The sequence below is a fragment of the Leuciscus leuciscus genome, assembly GCF_965113295.1.
Source record: "Leuciscus leuciscus genome assembly, chromosome: 2".
In the NCBI taxonomy this organism is placed as follows: Eukaryota; Metazoa; Chordata; class Actinopteri; order Cypriniformes; family Leuciscidae; genus Leuciscus; species Leuciscus leuciscus.
In genome coordinates this window covers 30,558,890-30,584,355 of record NC_138726.1, presented here as the reverse complement: position 1 = coordinate 30,584,355, position 25,466 = coordinate 30,558,890, and the positions used below count along the sequence as shown (strand labels likewise).

Below are 25,466 nucleotides of genomic sequence, written 5' to 3'. Positions count from 1 at the left end.
AGCCGGGGAAGCAAGCGGGCGAACCGGCGAGCTTTGGCGGCTGGGGGAAGGTTCCGGGACCCGCAGGGCACGGCGCTTTTTACGGCGCGACACCGCGGCGGGCGGGGGAGCAGTCTCAGCGAAGAAGGCCAGGCGAGTCCTCAGAGTCGCCATAGTCATCAGCTCGCAGTGAGGGCAGCCGCCGTCAGCGAGCGCGAGAACTGCATGTTCCTCGCCCAGGCAGGAAACACAAACCACGTGGCGGTCCCCGTCGCTGAGTGTGGCTCTGCACGAGCCGCAGGAAGGCATCTTGAAAAAGACGCTAGCTCTTTTAGAATGTGTGTCGCAGCAGCGACACACACACACAAACAGAGTACAGAGTAATGGAAAGGATATGAGCGCCGGAAAGCGCAGCAGGAAGGCAGGAAGGCGGCGCGGCAAGCGACTTCAGTGACTCGTCCCGCTGAAGGTGCTCTCTCTCAGACGGCGCGGCTTCTTCTCCAGCTCCAGCGATGCGTGTGCTTCGCTTGAAGGATGAAAAATCAGATAATAGCTGCCTGCGAGCGGTATTTATAGGCCTAGACCACGCCCATTTCGGCGGGACGTGACGCAGCGGGCGCGAAGTGCCCTGATTGGGTCTGGCGTCACGCCAGGGCTCGCTCGATAGGCTGCTGCAGTTGCCGCAGAGCAGCCAATAGGCGCGCGAGCTGCCTCGCCTATGTCTGCATGCTGCCGCAACGCGTTTTGCATTATTACAAAATTAAGGATAATTTTTGGCTTCAATATCTCGCGGAAAAAGGATTTTCCCCTAGCGTAAGATATCTTACGCAGTACGAGAGACCTCTCGTAAGAGAACTTGTAGTATAAAACTACTAAACTAGTAGTTTACTGAGAGTATACTTCAAAGTTGCTACAAGTATTAAAATAGTAAACTACTAGTATACTCATAAGTTCACTTGCAGTACAAATGAGAAACATAATTATGAACTAGTTGTGCACTTAAAGTTTACTACTGTTACACTTATAGTACACTTAAACATATACTTTTATATACTTCAAGTGGGCCAATTTAGTCCCAAGCGGTATTAAAATAGTTAACTTACAAGTTTACTACTAGTACATATTGACATTAGTATACTTACTACATAAAGTATACTTAAAAATATACTTGAACATTACTCAAGTATACTTCATAAAATGAACTTGAAGTATACTTTTTTTCGTAAGGGTGGGGTTCATGATGGAACTGCAGGGCTTTTGTGAGTTTAATGAAAAGCTATTAAGTAATTAGGACATAAAAAAAAAAAAGTTTTCTAAAAAAAGATTTTTTTTTAAATTGTTTACCCTCATGCTATGTGACCATTAAAGGGATAGTTCACTTTGAAATTAAATTTTGGTATGTTTTAGCTTACCTCAAGGGCATCCAAGATGTAGGTGTCTTTTTTTCCGCAGTAGTTTCAATTTTGATATTTTTAGGTCAAACCGTTCTTGTCTGTCAGTCATATAATGCAGGTCAATGGTCACTGTCTCAAAGAGCATGCACAGAGTCCAAATTAAAACAATTCCCCGTCGTCCAAATTAAACAATTCCCCATCGTAAGTACACATTGATGGCCCAAGACACGAAACGAGCGGTTTGTGTGAGAAAACGAACAGTATTTATATCGTTTTTACCTCTTGAACACAGCTGCGTCCAAATGATCTGAGAGCGCGGGCGGGTATAGATATATACACTAGATGTCGCATTGGCTAGCCAATGCGACATCTAGTGTATATATCTATACCCGCCGGTATAGAACGGTTTGACCTAAAAATATCAAAATTGAAACTACTGCGAAAAAAAAGACACCTACATCTTGGATGCCCTTGAGGTAAGCTAAAACATACCAAAATTTAATTTCAAAGTGAACTATCCCTTTAATGGTCACATAGCATGAGGGTAAACAATTTAAAAAAAATCTTTTTTTAGAAAACTTTTTTTTATTATTTTTTTATGTCCTAATTACTTAATAGCTTTTCATTAAACTCACAAAAGCCCTGCAGTTCCATCATGAACCCCACCCTTACGAAAAAAAGTATACTTCAAGTTAATTTTATGAAGTAAACTTGAGTAATGTTCAAGTATATTTTTAAGTATACTTTATGTAGTAAGTATACTAATGTCAATATGTACTAGTAGTAAACTACTTAATTTGGACGACGGGGAATTGTTTTAATTTGGACTCTGTGCATGCTCTTTGAGACAGTGACCATCGACCTGCATTATATGACAGACAGACAAGAACGGTTTGACCTAAAAATATCAAAATTGAAACTACTGCGGAAAAAACCTACATCTTAGATGCACCTACATCTTGGATGCCCTTGAGGTAAGCTAAAACATACCAAAATTTAATTTCAAAGTGAACTATCCCTTTAAAGCTGCCGCCGGCAAAACATTGTTGATCATATTCAGTGAAATTGACACTATAATCCGACAGAACAACATAAATAAGATGGTTTTAGAAAAAAAGCTTCTAACTCCACCTGGAGCGTGTTATTTGTTTTGCAAAAATCCACCGCTCCCGGATCATCGGGTCCAATCAGCGCAGGGGGGTGTGAGATCTGACTGTCAATCACAGGTCGTGCACACGCCACAGATCCCCCCTCACTCGCGCACGTTAATATCACATGCACACGCCACGCCTGAAGTTCGCCTGGAGATTGCATGAAGCATGATGGCGGAGAGAAAATCTACTAACAAGCTTCCAATTCCTCGGTTATTGCTATCTATGGATAGATTAGCCAGGGCAGCCTACCTCCGAGTCCATGGTGTTGATAGATGCTGAAGAGACGGACGCGTTCACAGAAAATCAGGTACACACGCACAGTGACGCACTGACGAGCACGACCTCGATGGGAGGGTGCTCGCTGGTAGTGGGGAGGGGCATGAGAGTTGTAAACATTCAAAATTTTGGCTAATCGACCCAATCTGCCAGACTTGCCGACTGCAGCTTTAACCAACATCAGTATCATTTTATTATTGACCTAAATTATTAACTTAAAATCTAAAGGCTTTCTTCAAGTAAATATATTAGGTCAAAGAAGTTCAGCTGACAAAAAAAGTTGGGGAATCTCTGCATTGCATGTAAATATGAAATGATGTGAATTTGTACATGTTTGAAAGACAAAGGCCTTCCAAAGACAGTCATACATGGTAACGTGTCACTGAGTGAAATTAGCTGATTAGATATGAAATGTTGCAATCTTGAGAAAACTGAGTGCCAAAACAGCTTATAAGATCTTATATAATTTGAGAATAAAATGACATATTTAATTAAGTTCTTTACATACAAAATACAGTCTCTCAGAGTATTGAATTCCAAATTACTTTTTTTGTCCAACACAATACAAATTGCAAATTATGCAAAAGTAATTAAATATGTATTTTAAATACATTTAATTAAAATACTGCCCATCTCTGTGAGAGATCAAACACAACTGAATGAGTGTTACAGAACACCCCCTCCTGGAAAGCGCGACCTCTCGGCATGGAGAGGGCAGAAGATTGCGGAGGGATGATAACAGGAGATAGGAGATGGTGAAGGGATGGTAGGATGACTGGACCCCGGCGGCAATGATGGTAGATGCCCGACGATGCAGACCCAGAGCTCAGCAGGGATGACAGCCCATGGCAGAGTCGAGGGAGGGAGGAGCCAAGGTGTTGACGGGGCTGTCGACATCCATGTGACGGCCGACGGAGAAGGAGCCGAAGGATCCCAGGGTGCAGACGGGGAGCCGATGGTACTGAGCAACATCACTGATATGGAGACCTTGGCAAAGCCGCGGCAACGAGCATCTGAGGCGGAGTCAGAGTGCCAGAGGACTGAGGTGGAGCCAGTGTGTGGGAGGACAGAGGTGGAGGGAAGGAGGAAGCCACTGTAGCCGTAGGGGTGGAGAGCCTGAGTGCATCGGAAGGCCTGCAAGTCCGTGGTGAAAGTAGAGGGATGACTGACCAAGGTGGAGCCGGTGGGTCAAGGGAAGCCGGTAGAGCCGAAGGTGTGAGGAGCCAAGGTGGAGCCAACTGGTCGACAGGCCAATGTCGAGTGAAGAGATCAGAGGCCGGAGGCGGAGCCACAGGATCCTCTCACTCGGGCGAGGCTGGTGGTTGCACATCCTGAGGTTTCACATCACAGCAAGGCATTCTCGGGGAAGACCCATTTTGACTCCACCCCTACGGCTACAGTGGCTTCCTCCTTCCCTCCACCTCTGTCCTCCGTCACACTGGCTCTGCCTCAGTCCTGCAGGCATCTAGCAGAGGCAGGGCTGGAGAACTTGCTGAGCTTTGCAGTGAAGGTGACAGAGGTAAATGTGATCAATAATGGTAATTCCAATTCCCAACAGGTCCACGATACAGTCTTACTGCTGTCTTGAAACAGTGATGATGACGGACAAGCAGATGTTTCACAGTCCATACAAGTTTCAGTGCCTTCTTGAAACAGCAATGGTTCAGGACAGACAGATAATATCGGGCGTGGGAGGCAGTACCACCATATCCAGGTTAATCAGCCAGTCCTCAGTGTCCACTTTTACCCGTATACCCACAGCCGCTGATGTCGCAGGCTCACAACCCTGGCCAGACTCAGTCTGGGACACCGGCTCCAGGGTGATGTTTGGTGCTGTCCCTTCCTCTTCTGGCTCTGGCTCATTGTGGTGGGCGGTCTTTCTCCGTCTGCGAAGTCTCCGCGGTCGAGGGTGGTGGTGGTCTGGGCTCTGGGTCTGGCTGTAATCTGGATTGGGGGTAGAAGCTCTCCAGACATTGGATAATGCCCTCCGTCCAGACTAGTTCCTGGGTGTTTGGGAGGTTTACTGGCTGGTGGTAGTTGGCCCCGATCCAAAACAACGATTTCAGGGTCTCGTCGTTGAAGGGCGCACAGATGGCGAGACGACAAAACTGTTCAGTGTAACTAAATAAAGTCCCTTCTGGGCAATCACAAATCGAATTTTGCTGCATAATCCATTACTTTGGCCGGTCGTTCTGTGACAAAGATGAAGAAGATGCTGCGTGCACATGTCCATTAAGTCCATGAGACAAAAGGGTGTCACATTTAGTCGACACCATTGTCAAAACGATCCCCATTCACATGGATCCACAAAAAAAGGAATAAAAACCCCTTGTATTCTGCTGCCATGCCATTAGATGGCGATGAAACACTATAGACTGAACACGTAATACGCATGTGCATGACGTCATTGTCTTCAGAGATTTGCGTTTTTGTTGTTTACACGGGGACCATTTTCAAAAACTTGCACTCTGAAACCTGTTTTCAAAACTTAGCATTTTCAGGCACCCAAAACACCGTTGTCGTGTAAGCGAACGGCTAGTTCTACGTTTTTAAAAAGTTTTACGTTTTTAGTAGAAAAAAGGTGTCATGTAAACAGCCCCTTAGTTAAAGGTGCTCTAAGCGACGTTGGGTGACGTCACTTCTTGTTGACGTTCAAAGTATTGTCAAACAAAACGGAGGCTAGCTCGACCCTCCCTCCTCCTCATCCCGTCTCCCCACCTCCCTCCCTTCCGTGCTTCCTGAAACAGTCATGAACCATTTAGAAAAACCAAACTGGATACCCACCTGTCCAGTTTGTTTTTCTTGCCGTTTGTGGAGCCTGGGCTGTCTACAGAGGCCGCGTTTTTTTAAAGTGTGTTCAGGGGACAGGCAGCTAGCGGATAGTGAGGAGATGTTTGCTGTATGTGACAAAAAAAATGTTGGCCTAAAAAACGTGTGACATCGCTTACAGCACATTTAAGTTCCCATGGTTTTCATCTGTTTCTACGGCTATTCATTGTATGATTAGTGAATGCACATGTGATTCATTTCATTAATTGGTTTGGTTCCGAGTAATAAAGCCCTGTGTTTGTTCTTTTTCATTGTCTTGTTCATTGTTCATTGTTCATTTCGTTCTCATCACATTTTAGTGCAGTTGTTCTGTTCGTGTCTTGATTCCTGAGTATTTTGTTAAATAAACACTATCACTGCTGCGATTAGATCCTTTCTCCGTCATCATTTCAACCCACTGTGACAAATATATAGTATTAACTTCATAATAAGTTTACACATTGGTATAATAACAGTTTTACACAAGAGATGCCATTTAAATTTATTTTAAACTATTTTTTGATTTAGTTGATTATTATTTGAATCTAAATGAAGAGCTTGTGAATTGAAACCAAATCAAGAAATGTGCATCAATATCCAGCCCTACAAGGCAGCATAAAAGATAAAGGGCTCTTAACAAACTGCTCCCACTCCCCAAACTCCCATTTTACCTCAGTCCAACTTCAATTTACTTTCTCATTCATTCTCCTCCAAACTCCAAATAAGAAAGTGGGTGAGTTCAGATGACTGCCCTTAGGGCTTTTTTTTTTTTTTTTTTGTGCCAAGTACCCTTTCTCCCTCTCTGCATTTGCAGCCTTGCCAGGAATTTAATTTACCAGCTATATATTAAACTTATGAGCTGCACCATATTGAGGGAGGTTCTTCACAGGCCCATGGTGACCACTCACATACAATTGTGTCACCAATTATTAGGCCTAAGCAGAAGGGCCCAAACACAACAATTCAATTGAAAATTTACAAAAGGACCTGTCAGTGCAAGAGGATGGGAGGGTGTCAAAGAGAAATGCACAGTCACTAATTGGGACATGTCTCCCATCCCATATGGATCACTCTGCAGTGAACAGTTGGGCTGGGAACTCAGGTACCGTGTGCTGTTTGAGGTACACTAAAGCACTGTCAGTTCAAACAGACAAGCAGGAGTTCCCTCACTGAATAGTGTCATACATGAGATGAATGCATATAACGTAGATTTAGAAGTTCCTCTAAAGAGAATCCCATAGTGATTTTATGCTGGACAGTAGAGAATGCTTTGGGATTGTAGTCTGACTTGAAAAGCATTATAAATTGTATTAGCCTGGCTCATGAATATTAATTAGGAGCATTTATTAATATTAATTATGTAGGTAGTGTTTGCACTAGCCAGCCTATTTTTGATGTAAGAGCAGGCCATTTGTATTTTGAATGTGAAAGGATTCCGGTGTCATCAGCTTCCAATTTTAGCTGTACAAAACAGCCCGATGCTGCATAATTTTGCAAACTGGTATTTTATTTCATATTATGTTCATTTATTTAATCCCACTGGTTTGTAGCGCAAATAGTGTTACCGTTTACCTATAGTGGATAATGAATCAGAAATTTCACATATTTAAAGAAAATAGCTTACTTCCACATTGCAAAATAAGGTGAATGGAATTAAATGAATTAATGAAAGGGTACAGTAGGTGGGCACTAGCCATTGTAGGGAGCTATTAACAGCTGGAATGCAGGTGTTTTACATCACATTTTTAATTGTGCATTGTGTGCATTGTGTGCATTGTGTCATTTTTAGCTTGACACAGTGTCTTAAAAACATGGTGGTCATGTTAAAACTTTAAAAATAAAACCTGCAAGACACAAAATGTCATAGGGCCCTATCATACATCCGACGCAATGTAGCGCCAGGCGCGATGCAGGTGTTCTTTGCTTGTTTCAGCACGATGCAGTTATTATTTTCACATGCGCCACTTTGTTTAAATAGCAAATGCATTTGCACCCATTTGTGCGCCCATGGGCGTGCTGGTCTGAAATGAGATGTGTTCAGACACATTGTTGGCGCTTTGCTATTTTGAGGCAACAGAAATAGACTGCACCATTGACGAACTGAAACTTTGTCTAAAGTCAATGGCGCAACATGTTTTTTTGTTATTTAAAGAGCATGTTAGTAATGTGCGGCTATAGGCGCCTAAATAGTTGATCCATTTTCTTGCTAGATGAGCGTTCAGTTTTTCCGTTTGCAAGTTCCTCCATGTAAATAGCAAATCCGCCATGCCGAAAGTGCAACTGGATTTTAAAGGGAATGGGAGATGAGACTCTGATTGTTTTTTTGTTTTTTTTGCACGTTACGCCCAAAACACACCCATTACTCATTAAGAGAATAGGGACAACCCTTTTAGACCATGCGCCGGGTGCACCGACCATTTTTCCTGTCGTTAAACTAAAAGGGGATTCAGATATGCCCTAAGAGCACTTGCGCCGTGCGCTTTAGACTATGCGCTTAGATTGTTAAAATAATGCTGTTGTTGTTTTATATGGACAGCAAAGATTTTTTCTAGTACCATAGCCAAGCAAAACTAAAATATAATGATTATCTCTGAAAAAGTGGAGCGGACTGCTAACCCTCTGCTCTATAACTGCTTGAAGAAAAACAGGTAGACTTGTTACTGCATTTTGAAGCTACAATTTGAGAAATGGGTCAGTGGAGTTTGAATTCTGGGTTCAGCCCATTCCCTCTGGCTATGTCTGGGTCAGTCAGTGGCAGTGCAAATCAGACATGGCTTAACACATAACAAGGCTCTGTACATTTGTCACACTTCAAACCTCTAAAACTCATTTACTGTGTTGTGGATTTTGTAGAAAAGCAACAGTAAAGATATAGACAGTGGACAAGTTTGATGTTAATATTTTAATCACAGAGCTACAATATCTAGCATTTGAATTTAATATTATATAATTTGTGTCAGATGCAGAGTTTTGCACATCATATGCCCATCAGTACAGGAACCATATAACCAGTCTGTTTTCCAAAATTGGAATAATTTGAATTCATAATAATCATAATGCCATTTTTTAGCCAACATCACATATGAACCAGGCTGAATGGATTAAGTATCTTTTAAAAAGTAAAAAAGAAGACATTTCATTACACTTAAGCCAGGCTCACTTAGAATTTCCGTTTCAATGTTCAGTTTCAATCCCTCAATGTTGACTGTTTCTAAAATTTTAGCCTGAAAATTAGTAGAGAAGGTCATGGTGATTACACAGACAAAAAGGTCCAAATGATGCATGGATTAAGTAATTTTACAGAGAAAGGTTCAGAGTGAAATTTTTCATTTCATTTGTGATATGTTTCAGTTTTCTGTGGCAACAGAGAACATTTTGTTTGATTTTGTTATTCAGAAAAATCACCTTCCACCACCCAACCTTTGGCAACAATCCTCTGCTAATATTCAATTGATATTCGTAATTGAGGTGCCTCATCCCCATATCTGCTCACCTCAGACATTTTACAGGAAAAACCAAATTGCCTAACTGGCTTACATGTCTTTCATAATATTGAGTCAGAAATAGCAGTTTTTATAGTTAAAGCCATACTGGGGGGAAAGTAAATTTAATGTCACCACATGCAATAGTTCCATAGTGTGACACATGAAACACCTGCAGTTTGTTTGAACGGATCAGTTTGGCAAGGTGCACGTTAGATCTCAACCACACTGAATGAGCTGTCAATAAAAACTTGTACCTAATGATATACTGTGTATGTAGCCAGCTTTACAACACAGCAGTCAAGAGGCTAATTTTGGTTAGAGGCTAAACAAATAATTTATACCTACTAAGAGAGCAAAGCAAGATGGTAAAACCAACTAGTCTGAGTCTTAATATATATATATATATATATATAGTATTTAAAAAAAAAATATATATATGTTGTGCTGTTCTTTTTCATACAATGAATGTGGACACTAGGGTAATGGATGAATAAATATTGCACCCCACATGGGTAGTTGATAAAGAATGTAATGTGTATCAATACAATAACATTTCGACTTATTATGATAGGTTTTGCCATCCCCTCAGGTATTTAGGGAATGCAAACTTCCATTTTTGTTTCTGTCGACATTGGTCATTATGTTTTGAGACCACATAATATGCAAAGTATAATATAGGGTACTGTATCTTACAATGAAGACTTTATGGGCTATATGATTTAAATTAATATGAGACTGTTACATAACAACTGAAGTGTAGTCTCTAAACAAAGTAATAGGCGTCATAATCTTTACTTGCGCAAGTGAATTTCACTATAATTAAAAGTGGTTGATAATTATTTTATCATGACTGCAGAAGCATTAGGACCTTATAAACTACAGTATATGTTTTTGATGCTTTAGACAAAACGCAAAACAGATTAAGGGATCTGGCAATTAAATATTTAAAGCTAAACTCAAGCCAGACCTGAACTGGGGTCACATTTTAAATATAATTGAGTGAACTTTTAATTAACTTATCAAACGGATACACAGAGCATGGATGGAAAAATGAATGACTGTGTTTAGGAGCATCTGTCTTGATAGATCATTACCCATTTGCACTTCAGACATGAAAGAAAAAAACAAATAACCAAATCTCCTGACTCCCTTCCTGTCCCCTTGTAGTGTCGAGAAAAGCTTTTCACAGATTCAGCAAATCATTCCACGAGTCATCTCAGTCAAAGGATATGAAACGTAAACAAACTGTAAAACCGCAAACTCGACTGTGGTTTATGCAGATCTAAAAAGAAAGAAGGTTGTTCCAATTAGAAAACACATTTCTTGACCTTCAATGTGATGAAGGATTTCACCAGTTATGTTCAGTGTAAAAAAAAAAAGAAGATTAATCAGCAAGTCATCTGGCTGGCTAGTTGAGCCTATATGTGGCTTTGCTAGAAAACGTATCAAATTATTCAAGTTTGAAGTTATGTACCAATTTTTTTTTGTTCCAAAGAATATGGAACATACTTTTTTAAAGGTTGCAATGTAATTACCATATTTAATCCTTAATCGCATACCTGTGGGATGTCATTCACTACCCTCCTCCTCATTCATTTTTTAAAGTTAGACATCAACCTTCTTAATATTTCTCAATCAATTATAAACAATATAACAAGAAAAAAAATATACAAAAGATTACCTGTTCTCCCATTATTTTCTTTGTCAAAAAAATTAATAAAAATAACGACCCGTGGTGTAAATATACTTATTCTGTACAACAGTAATTGAATCTTTGAAAACTGAATAAGTGCGTTTCACCTTTATTCCACAAGGTGGCAATGTCTGATACACAATGATGAAGTGACGTTTCACTCAAAGTTACCACAGGCAGAAAACAAAAGAATAGGAAGAATCATCAGCAAAACTTGAAATGGCTCAGCGATTTACTGCAGAGCAAATACTGAACACAATCAAATATTAGTGTCACTGTCACTTGATGGTGGATCTGGTGAGGAAGCTGTCAGCGATCAAAATATTGATTTTGAAAATGTTGAAAATGATAAAATTTGAAATCGCAAATATGAGCCAGATGCTGAATGTACTGGGAAATGAGATCTGACAAGGACATTGATGATGGTATAAAAAATCTGCTTAAACTGAAGCCTTCCAAGCTTCAAAAGGAGGCCAAATAAGCATAATTTATTCTCCTGTAATTGTTACTCTAATATCAGGAGAGTTTTATGTTATTGCCACAGGTATGGACCCATTTGTATTAGATATAGATCCGGGTCGCTAAAGACCCGGATAATGATTGGCATCCATTTAAGGGTTAAAAGTACTTAAGCCATTTTCACACAGAGATTCAGGAAAATACACGGATAATGTGTCCCGGGATTTGTAATGGGATCGTTTGATTTTGGTTCATTCACACTGTCAATGATTTTCCAGAATCTGTGAGTGCGTTCACACACATCCCGTAAAGACACGTGACGTGTAACGTACGCGTAGAAAACATGTTGTGGTACAACAGCGGAAGTGTTGCATTGCTTTGTACAACAGCTGATCAGGCATTAGATGTTGATGTTCAAACTTTGTTGTTTATGAACAACATTTTTTGTGGGCAAATCCAATTTTTTTTCCATTATTACTTCTTTTCAACGTGTTAATTCGATAAGCCGTCATTCCGTTGTGCGTCAAGTTATCACTATAATACACCCATTACGGCATTGGTGCTGGCTAGAGCCCTGCACGGGCCAAAAACTCCAGCCCTAACCCGGCCCTGGCCCATGGTGTTCAAGCCCTACCCGGCCCCAGCCCGACAACGGCTGCAATTTTTCAGCCCGAACCCGACCCGACCTGAGACCAACATCAATATCACTTTAAGCTCTCTCTGACGTGCGCTCTTTGATGAGCGCTCTCTGATGCACACTGTCTCTGCTACACGCAAACACACTCACGTCACACGCTACTAAAAGGTCAACGTTTATTATAGACAAATAATAATAATAATTCATTACATTTATATAGCGCTTTTCTCGGCACTCAAAGCGCTTTACATAGAAGGGGGGAATCTCCTCAACCACCACCAATGTGCAGCATCCACTTGGATGATGCGACGGCAGCCATATTGCGCCAGAACGCCCACCACACACCAGCTTACTGGTGGAGAGGAGACAGTGATGAAGCCAATCAGAATATGAGGATGATTAGGAGGCCATGATAGACAGAGGCCAATGGGCAAATTTGGCCAGGATGCCGGGGTTACACCCCTACTCTTTCGAAATACATCCTGGGATTTTTAATGACCACAGAGAGTCAGGACCTCGGTTTAACGCCTCATCCGAAGGACGGTGCTCTTTGACAGTATAGTGTCCCCGTCACTATACTGGGGCGTTAGGACCCACACAGACCACAGGGTGAGCACCCCCTACTGGCCTCACTAACACCTCTTCCGGCAGCAACCTGGTTTTCTCAGGAGGTCTCCCATCCAGGTACTAACCAGGCTCAGCCCTGCTTAGCTTCAGTGGCTAATCAATAAGGAAGTGTGAAGTCCGCACACTGAAAATTACTGCTCCAAAAAAAATTGGAGCAATTGGAGCATATACGTTTTATTCAAGCAACGTTTCGACCTTCAGGTCTTCATCAGGCACTTCACCTTGTGCCTGATGAAGACCTGAGGGTCGAAACGTTGCTTGAATACAATTTTTTTTGGAGCAGTAATTTTTAGTGTGCGGACTTCACACTTCCTTATTTGTCTTTATCATTCAGTTGTCCTGCACCTGCACCTGCACCCAATCTGGGTGTTTGGGATGTGCACACCATTTTTTTATTTTTGAAACTTTTATTATAGGCCTGAAACATTATGCCCAATCATAAACAAACGGCCTACCTTTCTTCGCTTTTAAGTAACTGAAGAACAATGTTCAAAACAATGTTCAAAAATGAAGAACTCTTCTCCAACTGGCGTTCACACAGAAGGCACTCTAGTAATTTTACGGCAATTTTACGGGATCAACACGCTGTCTGAAAGGGGCTATAGAGAGTTTGATATTTCAGATATAACCATACTCTTAATGAATGAGTCAGTGAGTCATTCACTCAACAACACTGATTCATTTGCGAAACAAGTGGCTAATTGACTGATTCACTAAACCGATTTGTCCAAAAACACTGATTCATTCAGGAACACCATATTGTGTGTTGCCTAGAGATGTGAAACAGCCATAATGCTCATTCTTAGTTTTGGAGCAAAAAATAAATAAATAAAAATAGATATACAATCACAACAAAAGTATAGTCCATGTAAACGGTTTGTATGTTGCTCAGACAAGCACAGTGGTTAATGCTGCTATGGCTTTGTCTGGAACTATTTTTGTTGTCAGAAGGAAAACAGACAAATGAACTGACAATATTGTTTCTAAAATGGAAGTTAATGTACTTCTTTTATAGAACTCTAGTGTAAAAGTATCAGACTTGCAATCATGCTGTTTTTCTATATACAGTCAAATGTTACTGTAATCTTGATATTTAAAAGGGACAGTTAACTTCTACACAGCTGGCTCTGGAGAAAGCTAACCTGAAATATGCTCTTTAAGGTCAGTTTTAGAGACATTTCTGCCACTGTGATGTTTTACGATTATTATTCGCTATGCATTATACATTTTGTATTATTTATGGGCCATAAAAGCAGACCGATTCTAAGGTCTATATAGTGCAGTAACCTTGCAATCCACCGAGGACGGTCTGGATGAGGCGGTTTAAATGCTTCTCCAGCTAAATCCCTGCCATCATGCTGATGCAGGTTGTCTAATGCAGTTTGAGTGTTGAGCTTGTAGGGGTCAGCATTCAGAGCTGATACATGCTCAGGTCAGGCTTTAGACCTCAGATGACATCTACTGTGTGATGAACTTCTTCTGGTCCTCAGTGACAAGGGCAAAGTGGACACTGTGAAATCCTCATGCTTCTGTGAGGCTTTATAGGGCATTCGGTTTATTTGAAGTACAGGTGTAACTGAGCTCCGTATGTGTACAAACGATGTATCTGTTGATTATATCTTAACAATATCTAACACATTTTACATATTAGTAGTTTGTACGTGCATTTGCATGTTGGCCTTATGTTTGTGTTTAACTTTGTATATTTAAAATTTAAACACAAAATATCCATAATAAGATGATGGATTTATTTATTTATTTTCAGTTTTCTTCTTGCAGATGGTCTGTCCCGATCAGCATGTCAATGGCACATTTTAATTTAATTTATTAAAACTGATTCATACTTATTTCTTGCAGGACTGAAATGAGAACCAGTCTTTTACCAGAAGAATACCTTGGGTGAGATGTTCATCTGTTTCAAATATTTGTAAACTATTTAAAATTTAAAATATAACGTTTTAAAACCAGTTACTTGAATCAAATGAGTTGCCACAAGCTGTAATTATGCTGCACATTGAGCAGCAACAACATATTCAATTAATTACAGTTAACATTGCCTTAGAATCAGTGAAGTTCTCCTTTAATTTGTTCATTTTTAAGCATATTATAGTTTATAAACAAAGGCATGTGCATTACAGTCTCTGTCACAAAGACAAACTAAATGATGAGCAGCTGTGATGATTAATCCGGATAGATTTGAAAACGGAGTTTTCGTTTCAAAACGTTCTTCGTCCACACTAGTGTTTTCAAGCATTTTCCAAAAATGCTCTACTGACATCAGATGAAGGTCTCCCTCCAGTCTAGTCGGGTGTCTGGGAGACCTACTGGCTGGTGGTAGTTGGCCCCAGGGCGACAGAAGTTTTCGGTGAAAACGAAAAAAATCCATGCTCTCACGAGCCAAAACAGCAAATCGCGCTGCCTAATCAATATTAGGTCGGTCGATCTGTCACGAAGATGAAGAAGATGAGGATGATAACAGGTTCCAATACGAAATGACTTTTAATAATTAAATAAGCTCAGGTACAGACAGATGGTGTAACAATGTGTGTGTGCAACAACGCAAACACAAACAACAACCGACAAACACAGAGTGAACAGGGAGGAACTTAAGTTCAAACGAAACTAGGGCGCTTTCACACTAGCACTTTTGGTGCGCACCCAGGTTCGAATGACATCAGAGTTCGGTTCGTTTGGATGATGTGAACACTGTCTTCTGAACTCGGGTGTGCAATCGAACTAGGGTTCGGAACAGGCAATCGAACCAAGTGTGAAAGCGCCCTAAACTCAACTGAATACGTGTGACACACTAAGCCCCCATTAAAACAAACACAATGGCATAAGTTATACCAGAAAATGCTAGAAGAATAAATTAGATATTTTAAAAGAAAGATTCATGAGGAAAACCAAATTCTTTGAAAAGACATTACATTGCACACCAGGTGTTTTGTGTTTTTCCTCGAAACTGAATATATCTGTGGTTGAGAGGGAAACATTTGGCCCAGCCCGGGGCATGTGGTGAGACATTAACAACACCTCAAAGTGACCTCTCTTCTTAACGCCAACTTCAGTTTGGAGGGCAGCACAGTTTGAGGCCAGCACACTAATAGAATCAGATCCAAAGTATGAAAAAGTATTTTACCCACCCACATAGCACAAAACAAAACAAGGTTAAACTGAAAAGTAAAGTTGACTATAAAGTTGTATGAACTACAGAGACAGATATCAGCAATGATCTGTCTATGAAATAGACTGCAGGATGGGCTTCCAAAATATCAAAACAGATGCAATAACAGTTTGCAACACATTTACAATTACACATTTATAATTTTATTTGTATGCATTAGAACAATAAAAAGTAGCAATTAATAAGCCAATAGGGTCTGGCTGCAGACATGCACAGATTACACTCAGACATGTAATCACAGCAGACAGGTATCAGATGAATGGCTCACACGTAATATTTTGATCTATATGATCGTGCGGGAATGCTATGAGTATGATATGTGTTTTATTGCTATTCATTTGCACAATGGCTCTTATGATAACGTTCCCCTGTTCATTAACAATGCTAGCCTTTCGTTACTAACTACTTAACTAGACTAAAGATGAGGGATTAGTGAGCATCTTATATAAGCTATCTTAAGTTTTTCATATCGTTTAAGCGATTAAACTGGTTTACTGACTCGTTGTTTATTGCTACGAAAAGTGGCAGGGAATGTTTTTGGACATGTACTGTCTGTAGTCAACATTGCATGCGACAGAGAGACATACTCTTTATATTAATGTAAATGATTATACTTTTTAATATCATTCTTTTGATCATTTTTAAAATGAATTTCTTAGCAGTGTTTGTTATTTTGATAACACGTAAGAATGGGGAACGCAAATTCACTATTAATGCTGCCTTCACCTGCTAACGAAATTATCGTAAATAGTAGTTTCCTAGTAAAAAAAAAAAAAAAGGACATGAATGCCCTCTCAAGTCAAAAACTGAATGACATGAGCTCGTAATCACAACTTCAGAAGTGGGAGGAAGAAAATTTCTGATAGCATGTGAAGGCAGCATAATTACAACTTTTGCCTCAAAAAACTCCTAATGTGCTGCTTATTAATAGTTAGTAGGTAGTTGTATGGGGTAGTAGGATAAAGGGATGTAGAATATGTATCATAAGGCATTAATATGTGCTTTATAAGTACCAATACGCATCCAATATGCAAGCTAATCAGCAACAATTTAAAAATGAGAATTGTTCTCCATACTATAGTGTTACCATTATTTGTTTTAGTGTAAATGCATCAACAATAGCAGTCATCATCATGGCTTGGCTCCGCGAACGAAGATTTAGGAAGGACATCCACGTCTTATACAGGCACACTGGTTGACGAGGTCTATGCGGGACAGGCAGGTCCTGCCACAACAGCTGCAGGTAAAGGTCTGGTCCAGGATGGGTGCTGAGGGGACACGGTTCTTCTTTCTTCTCCTTATGTTCTCCATACTGGCCCTGCGTGTATCTTCAAAGAGGGAGGTGGCCTGATGGACTGTGCACCGCCAGGAGTCGCGATCAGCTGCTTGTGTTACATTTACATTTATGCATTTGGCAGATGCTTTTATCCAAAGCGAATTACATTGTGTTATCCTATACATTTATACATAGGTATGTGCAATCCCCTGGGATCGAACCCACAACCTTGTGTTGTTAACGCAATGCTCTTACGAGTGAGGGACTTCTTCAGGGAGTCTTTGTGCCACCTTCGTGTACTACAATAGCAGTAGTGTCTTGACAACCAAACTATTTAATAATAACATCGATGTTTAAAAATCAAGGTCACTTAGGCAAATTAAACAAACATTTTGATCCTGAAGTCTGCATTAGAGAAGGCAGTAATAAGTTTTATTTGAGGTGTATCAATATCAGGCCAAAGTAATAGATGATTTGTTCTGCTTTTTAAAGCTACACTGTGTAAGATTTTCTCCCATCTAATGGTGAAATTGTATATGACTACCAACTGAATATTACTTTCTAGCCCATTCCGAGAGCGTTTTAAAGGGGTGGTTGATTATGATTTCACTTTTCTAACTTTAGTTAGTGTGTAATGTTGCTGTTTGAGCATAAACAACATCTGCAAAGTTACAACGCTCAAACTTCAAAGCAAAGGGAGATTTTTTTTTTTAAGAAATTCCTTTTTAAGGACTACAACAAACGGCTGGTAGGGACTACACGATATTCCTCCCGGGTTAGTGACATCACTAACCCTTAAATTTACATAAACCCCGCCCCTGGAACACGATTTATAGATTATCAAGACAGAATATGCTTATCAATGACTGGAAGATAACTACACATAAGCTACGTAAATTCATCAACTAACCATTCAGAAATGGTTTTGGTCACTTTTTGAGTCTCTCCATGTTTGTCTGATTTTCGGTTTGAACATAAAAGGCTAAAAGTTTTTGAAATTTTCAGTGCATGTCTGTGTGGTGTAATCAAAGCTGCAATTGTAGCTCCGCCCTCTGTGCCAGGAGCAGCAGCTCATTTGCATTTAAAGGGACAGACACAAAAATTTTGCGTTTTTGCTCAACCTCAAAAACTGACAACTTTAACATGCTATATAAAAATATATGTGGGGTATTTTGAGCTAAAACTTCACATACACACTCTGGGGACATCAGAGATTTATTTTACATCTTGTGAAAAGGGCATTATACCACCCCTTTAACTCCTACGGTGGCTGTATTATTCCAAGATTAACATGGCTTCCAGTTCGACTTTGTCCATGAGTGCAATGAAAAATAACTAAAATTTACAGTGCCCTTTGATACAAATGGCGCCAGTAAAACTATTCATCACCTGTGATGCGTCGTAGCACACAGATTTAGGATACAAGGTAAACAATCCTTTTTCATCATTGAAGCGAGGAAAAGTATCCTAGACGTCGTTCTAGCGTTATGCACAATCATGCTATATTTAGCCAAGCAACTATAAAACTTAGAATTTACACAAATAGGCTGAATTACCTGTCAAGAAGAAAGCAGGCAACTTTGGTGTCCCTTTTAAAATCCTTGCTCCACATGAACTCTTTCCATCTTGGAAAAGCCACTCCAATATTGACTTTGGTCTTGTTGATTTGCCTGTCACATTGTCGTTTTAAATTCTCTCTTTCACTTCCTTGGCGACTCTGTTACATGTCCTCGAGAACAGGCGTGATCCTCCATCTTCAACAGGCTTTCAAATTTGCCGGCAGTCGCGAGTAATCTCCCCCTCGTGGTATAAGACACGAAACGAGCGGTTTGTGTGAGAAAACGAACAGTTTTTATATCGTTTTTACCTCTTGAACTCAGCCACGTCCAAGTGATCTGAGAGCGCGGGCGGGTATAGATATATACACATATATACACAGACAAGGCTTAAGCCTAGTCCCAGACTAAAATGCATGTTTGAGCTGTTTTAACTAAAAGCAACTTGCACTGACATATCTTAAAATATGTCAGTGCCATTGGCTGTCTTAAGATGCACACCAGTCATTTAGATTTTTTTCAAAGGCACATTTATAAAAGCTATATAAATGTCCTGATTGAACTAAGGCCTGATCCTGGCTTAATCTAAGCCTTGTTTGTGAAATTTAACTGCACCAGTAGCTGACAGTAAGACAGGCAGAGTGGTGCAACAGCAGATGTGTGAAAGCTGAAAGCACTATGACTCTCCACCACCATTTATTTCCAGACACTCCACCAGCACTCTCTAATCAATCACATCTTTCCACCTAACAGCTTAACCACCAGTGCCTTCTTTGTCTTCTCACTCTTGAAACCACAGTAAAGTACTCTGTAGCACTGTAAAATGTGAACTTTTATTTAATTTAATTTTTTTTACACTAAATGGAGAAACTATTTCTTGCCCTTTAGACAGACCACATAAATAGATGTTTGTTTAAATTAAGTATAGGATAAACTATAAAGTAAAAACTTGATGCATATAGTAACTTCTAGTTGGCAGAACTTACTGTTTAAAGAATATTTAATGTGGTTGTGTGCAATTTAGAATTACATTTACTATAGAATGTCTTTTAATTTCTGAAATAAGTACATTTAAATTGAATTTAGGAAGTAAGCAATCTGCTTAACTGTGATTCAAATTTGAATGTGGTGAATTAAAATTAAAATGAATTTAAATTCAAAGAAATTAATTTGACTTTAGTTCAATATTGTTTTTCTGGTTAGAATTAATAGTTTAACAGACAGACACATGTCTAGTAGAGACACAACTAGTAGACATGTATATTTTATCATATTTAATTCAGAAATGAATTCTGGGAAATAAATTGTACATCTAACCTGATATTGAATTTCTTTGAACTACAATTCAGTAATATTTTTTTCTTCTTATCATTAAAATTCAGTTCAAATTCACACTCATGAATTTAAAGGGAATCAATACTTTTTTTGGCCAACCCTGATGATGAAGGATTTGCATGCAAATTCTGTCATTATGTTTATGAATTGTCATCATATAATTTACTGTTTGTAAGCAAGTTTTGACCATTACAGAGTATAATAGCTCCAGTGAGGTGGATTTCCCTGCCCTGATTCTTGTGTGAACAGCCTGCGGAAATTGGCAGCCATTTCAAATATTATTTACATATCCATGATTCTAAAAATTGCTTTTCAGGCCATCTGCTGTAAGTTGATCCTAAACATTTGTTAACAACATGTATTCTTTACCTCAATTAACTCATTGTTTCTGCCCTAAATTAATACACTGTTAAATTAATACATTGTTAGCTAACTGCGTGATACAGTATATATAGAGAGAAAATGGATACTGTAAAGGCAATGTACCATCTCTGGATATGTTTATACACAGCATGCTTATATAATGTGGTCAAATTAACAAGATTATGATCATAGATGCAGTTTTTACAAGAATACATGTTCAATGACTTAACTAACCTAATCAATAAAGTCTGTGTGTGTATGCGTGTGTGCGTGTGTGTGTGTGTGTGTGTGTGTGTGTGTGTGTGTGTGTGTGTGTGTGTGTGTGTGTGTGCGTGTGCGTGCGCGTGCGCGTGCGCGTGCGTGTGCGTGTGCGTGTGCGTGTGTGTGTGTGTGTGTGATTTATTTCAGTGGCTTTCCTGTGTTTTGGGTTGAGATGAAGTACTGGGAAATGCAGCTGATCTAGCAGTTTCAGTAAGTCTATCTGGATGGATAAGAGTGGCCTTCAGACCCTTGATGAAAGCCATCCCATCATCCTGACATTCACTCTCAAATCACCAACTATTCTGCTGACTCCACTGAAGTGGTGACGGGGCACACCATGGGGCCATCAGGGCACCTTTCCCTCCCTTCAGATGGAAAGATTTTTAACACCCTCATGAGGGTGAGAGTGAGGATTTTTATTTTATTTTATTTTATATAATGTTTTTTTATTAGATTTTTTTATTACTTACTATTTACATTATTAATTGGAATTAATTCATATTAACATTGGTACATTTTATATTGTGGCCAAACTAAAATCAATGGTGAATTGAGAAAAAGAGATTGTGTGATATACCATGTATTTTTGCCTCTTATCGCTATGATAATTTGAGATGACAGTCAACTTGTCACATTAATACCACCTGCTGAATGTTAAGCACAGATGTCTTGTTAATTTACCAGCATCTCTTCATCCTTGGCAATTATATTTTATCTCCGGCGGTGAAATCCCAACTCCTGCTATACTTGAGTTACTAGAGTGTTTGATCAACTGGCAACAATCCAGCAAGATCAACAGTGATACTTCAACATTGTTACCCACACACAAAGAACGAGTAATAAATGTGATAATCCCTCAACCATACATTCTTCCCTTTTCAACCCTCTAGCCGCAGATTACTAGACTTTTCCTACTATCAAGATTTGCTCTGTTTATAGTGTGAAAGACATTGTAGCCCAGCTGATTGGAAACACTCACAGACAGCCGTCTGTAAAATGTGTGCTATAAAATTTCATAAGCATAAATCATAGTGCCTCACTCAATGGTTTTATGTATATTGAATTGTCTTTGTCTAAATCGATCACCATATGAGGTTCTGCTCAGCACAACAACTTGCATTATAGCCGCAGCTGTTTATACAATGACTTCAATTTATCAGTGCTGTTTACCCCAGAATGCAATTTGCAGCCGTTTAGTCAAATGAAGACACATGAGTGATGTAGCAAGTGAAAAACATTTTAGGTGAGCCGCTAAAGTAACAGTTCAAGGGACTACATCTACAGTACTCTCCTATATCTAATTGTAATACTTGATTTTTGGTATGAAATATATTTTAAGCTTACATTATGAATATGTTATGCTAATATAATTTGCATCTACACTTCTCATTGTCAACTACATAACCTTTTGCAGGGATGTGAGCCATCATCTATATTTGGATAAAACCATTTTATTCCATTTATGTAGTTTTCATCCAGAAATTAGATGTGCCTTTTATATATATATTTTTTTTTGTTTGTTTTGCTTTATCCATGTGCTTGTTGGATGAGTCTAAAGGATATTGTTTAATGGAAAAAATAATTCATAACATAATACAACATGGTTGATTACATATAAAATGGCACTTGCTGTAATTAGCTTTTTGGTCATAAAAAAAATAACATATTTCAAATGCCTAGTTTGGAAAATGTCAGCACTAATAAGAAGTAGATGCATAATGAGAAAGTTCTCATGTATCTTTATGTATCTTATAAATCTCAGAATGTGTGTGTGAATTTAGGTTTATTTATATAATATTATAGTATGTATAAATATTTTGAATGAACTTTTTTATATATTTAGCTTTTATTTTATTTTATTTTTATTTTTAGTAATTTCAGTACTTCAAGTTAAACAATTTCAGATTGTTTTCAATTAATGAAAATTTCAATTTCAATAGTTTTAATCTTAGTTAACAATAACTGCACTAATAATATTATGTGAACTGCTGTACTTCTCACAGTCTGTTTTGCATGTACACAGTATTTATACACGAGACCCCTGGTGATCATGTACATGTACGGGACGTGACATTAAAATAACTATGCGGGGCTGGCCTCTGTTCGGTCGTATAGACAGTTATGTGAAGTGGGAAGCATAGTAAGTGCTTCACAGTCCATCTGGGCCCAATCATGATTGTGAGCAGAGCTTGTCGCTAGGGAGATCTGAAGCAGTCCTCTCAAGCTGCCTCCCAATTACCTGATCCAATTTGCATTCAGTGCATGAGAGCAGCAATGTGTAAGACCGTGATAGCCCGACAGCCTTAGGTCTCTCTCTATCCTCTGCTCTTTGTAGACTGCTGGTATTAGCTCTGGAGAAAAAACGGAAAAAAAAAGCATTGAACAAACAACTTGACCACTCTGGCATGCTGAAGACATAACGATTCATCATATTCAGCACTCATAGACTCTTTAACCCTGAATACTAAGAGAATGATGCGTGGTGCACACTATCTAGTGCACATGTGTAATATAACCTTTGTCGCAAACACCAATGACACACAGCTACCGAAAGCCATTTTATGTCTGCAGGAACATAATTTAGTGGAAGCTTTTTCCAGCCTTTCAAAATGAATCATTGTGAAATAAATAAATATTATAATAAATGTGCACAGATAAAATCTCCTCCATTAAGCTTTTAGCCAACTGCTGTCACCCGTGCCCCATGCGGGTGACCTGAGAATTTGACAGCGGTCTGCCTCTCCTCCACTCTCAATACATCACTCACTCTGTGGCCGAGTGGACTATATGCTGGCAGGAATCGGCAAAGATTCAGCACTCGTGTGGATTAATTAATTACACCAGAAATGTTAACAAGGTCATTGCGCTACTCTTCCTGGAAATGTTAATGAGGTCAGGGCTCATCATCTGAATACTTTGGTCAGTTGAGTCTTTTCATTTCTAATATGTAACATTTAGCCACAAGACAACAACAACAGCTGAATACAAACTGTTACATGGAGACGAGTTAGATGGAGAAAAGAGCAGAGGGTGGAGAGAGTGAAAAACAGGTTTGACGCGTCAAGTTACAGAAAAGTGTCCATCTTGGCTTGAACACTAGCTGTGGTTCAGTTAACTGAATATGCACATACACTGTACATTTCATCTCAGTATTGTTTGTAACTGAATCTCTTTAAATTAAAATGTTCTGAGTGTGTTTATACAACATTTAGGCTACGTTCACACTGCAGGGCTTAATGCTCAATTCCGATTTTTTGAAAAAATTCGATTTTTTTGCAAGGCCGTTCACATTTCCAATTAAATGCGACCTTTTGTGATCTCCTGTGTGAACGTGAAATGACCCAGAAGTGACTCGCATGCGCAGAAGAGTACTCAACGGTCAACAACGTCACTTTTTGTTTGCGGAAGTAGCTAAACTTTAACTGTGATTCTCTCTCACACACACACACACACACACGAGCGCGCGCAGCGACCGTTACACAAGAGCCAGACAGCAGCCGCTGACCTATCTAATATCAGATTCAGCACAAATAAGTTAACATAACGTATATATAATGGCCGTGGGCTTTTTTTTATTATTTTTTTTTATTAACGGGCTCGTCGAGGTCGACCCGTTCGGCAGATTTACCTCAACTCGACGAATATGCAGTCCGTTTTCAAACCGACGACTACTTCAACGCAGGATTATGACGTTTTTCGCGTATCAATGACGTGCGGGTCGGATAAATGCGACCTGGCCTTTCAGACTGAAGTCGCATTTGAAAAGATCGGATATGTATCGGATTTGGGACCACATACCCAAGTGGCCTGGGTCGCATTTGAAAAGATCGGATCTGTGTCGTTCAGACTGTCATGAAAAGATCAGATACAGGTCGCATAGGGGCAAAAAAATCGGAATTGGGTCGTTTCAGCCTGCAGTGTGAACGTAGCCTTAGTTTAGGTCCTGAAAACTTGATATCTTCACTTCATTTTGGAACTATTTCTTTGGCTCAGAATAATTGTACAAACTAACTAATTGGGCATTTTTTTCTGAAATGTAAATTTCTCAATATTATTTTTATTTATTTAATGTTTTTATTGAACTTTTGTATAACAGCAATATCACACTTGCCTAAAATCCAGTTTGCACTGAATTAGGAATGTGTGTTATTTAAAACTTAATACAGAATGTCTTATGAACTCGCTTTAAATTAAGCAATTCAGAACTGCAATCAAGACAGACAGACAGAGAGACATCAAGTCAGACAGACAGACAGACAGACAGACAGACATCAAGACAGACAGACAGAGACATCAAGTCAGACAGACAGACATCAAGTCAGACAGACAGACATCAAGACAGACAGACAGACAGACAGACATCAAGACAGACAGACAGAGACATCAAGACAGACAGACAGACAGACAGACAGACAGACAGAAAGACAGAAAGACAGACATCAAGACAGACAGACAGATACATCAAGACAGACAGACAGAAAGACAGACAGACAGACAGACAGACATCAAGACAGACAGACAGACAGACAGACAGACATCAAGACAGACAGACAGACAGACAGACAGACATCAAGACAGACAGACAGAGACATCAAGTCAGACAGACAGACAGACAGACAGAGAGACAGACATCAAGACAGAGACATCAAGTCAGACAGACAGACATCAAGACAGATGATCTAAAAGAACAATCTAAAAGACAGACAGATATCAAGACAGACAGACAGATAGATAGATAGATAGATAGATAGATAGATAGATAGATAGATAGATGATAGATAGATAGATAGATAGATAGATAGATAGATAGATAGATAGATAGATAGATAGATAGATAGATAGATAGATAGCTGAGACCCACAAGTAAAGCACAGACAAATAGCTTTTTTACTTGAAAAATGCTTTTAAGAAAAAAGGAAGGAAGGAAGAAAAAGAAAAAAGAATGAAGAGATCCCTAAGCGATCCACAAAGTGTGCATG

General features: G+C 39.4%; 2 long non-coding RNA genes across 2 annotated transcripts in view; one reads left to right on the top strand and one right to left on the bottom strand.

Moving 5' to 3' along the window:
* The first annotated feature begins 442 nt into the window (after positions 1-442).
* The window catches only part of LOC309493115, a 108,628-nt gene continuing 83,604 nt past the window's right edge, over positions 443-25,466 (top strand). Inside the window, exon 1 of the long non-coding RNA XR_014203794.1 lies at positions 443-825. This is a non-coding gene — a long non-coding RNA (uncharacterized lncRNA). The remainder of the gene's footprint in view (positions 826-25,466) is intronic.
* LOC309493128 overlaps positions 14,650-25,466 on the bottom strand; it is a 103,137-nt gene continuing 92,320 nt past the window's right edge. The window contains exons 3-4 of the long non-coding RNA XR_014203808.1: positions 22,727-22,838; positions 14,650-14,955 (exon numbers count right to left, since the gene is read on the bottom strand). This is a non-coding gene — a long non-coding RNA (uncharacterized lncRNA). The remainder of the gene's footprint in view (positions 14,956-22,726; positions 22,839-25,466) is intronic.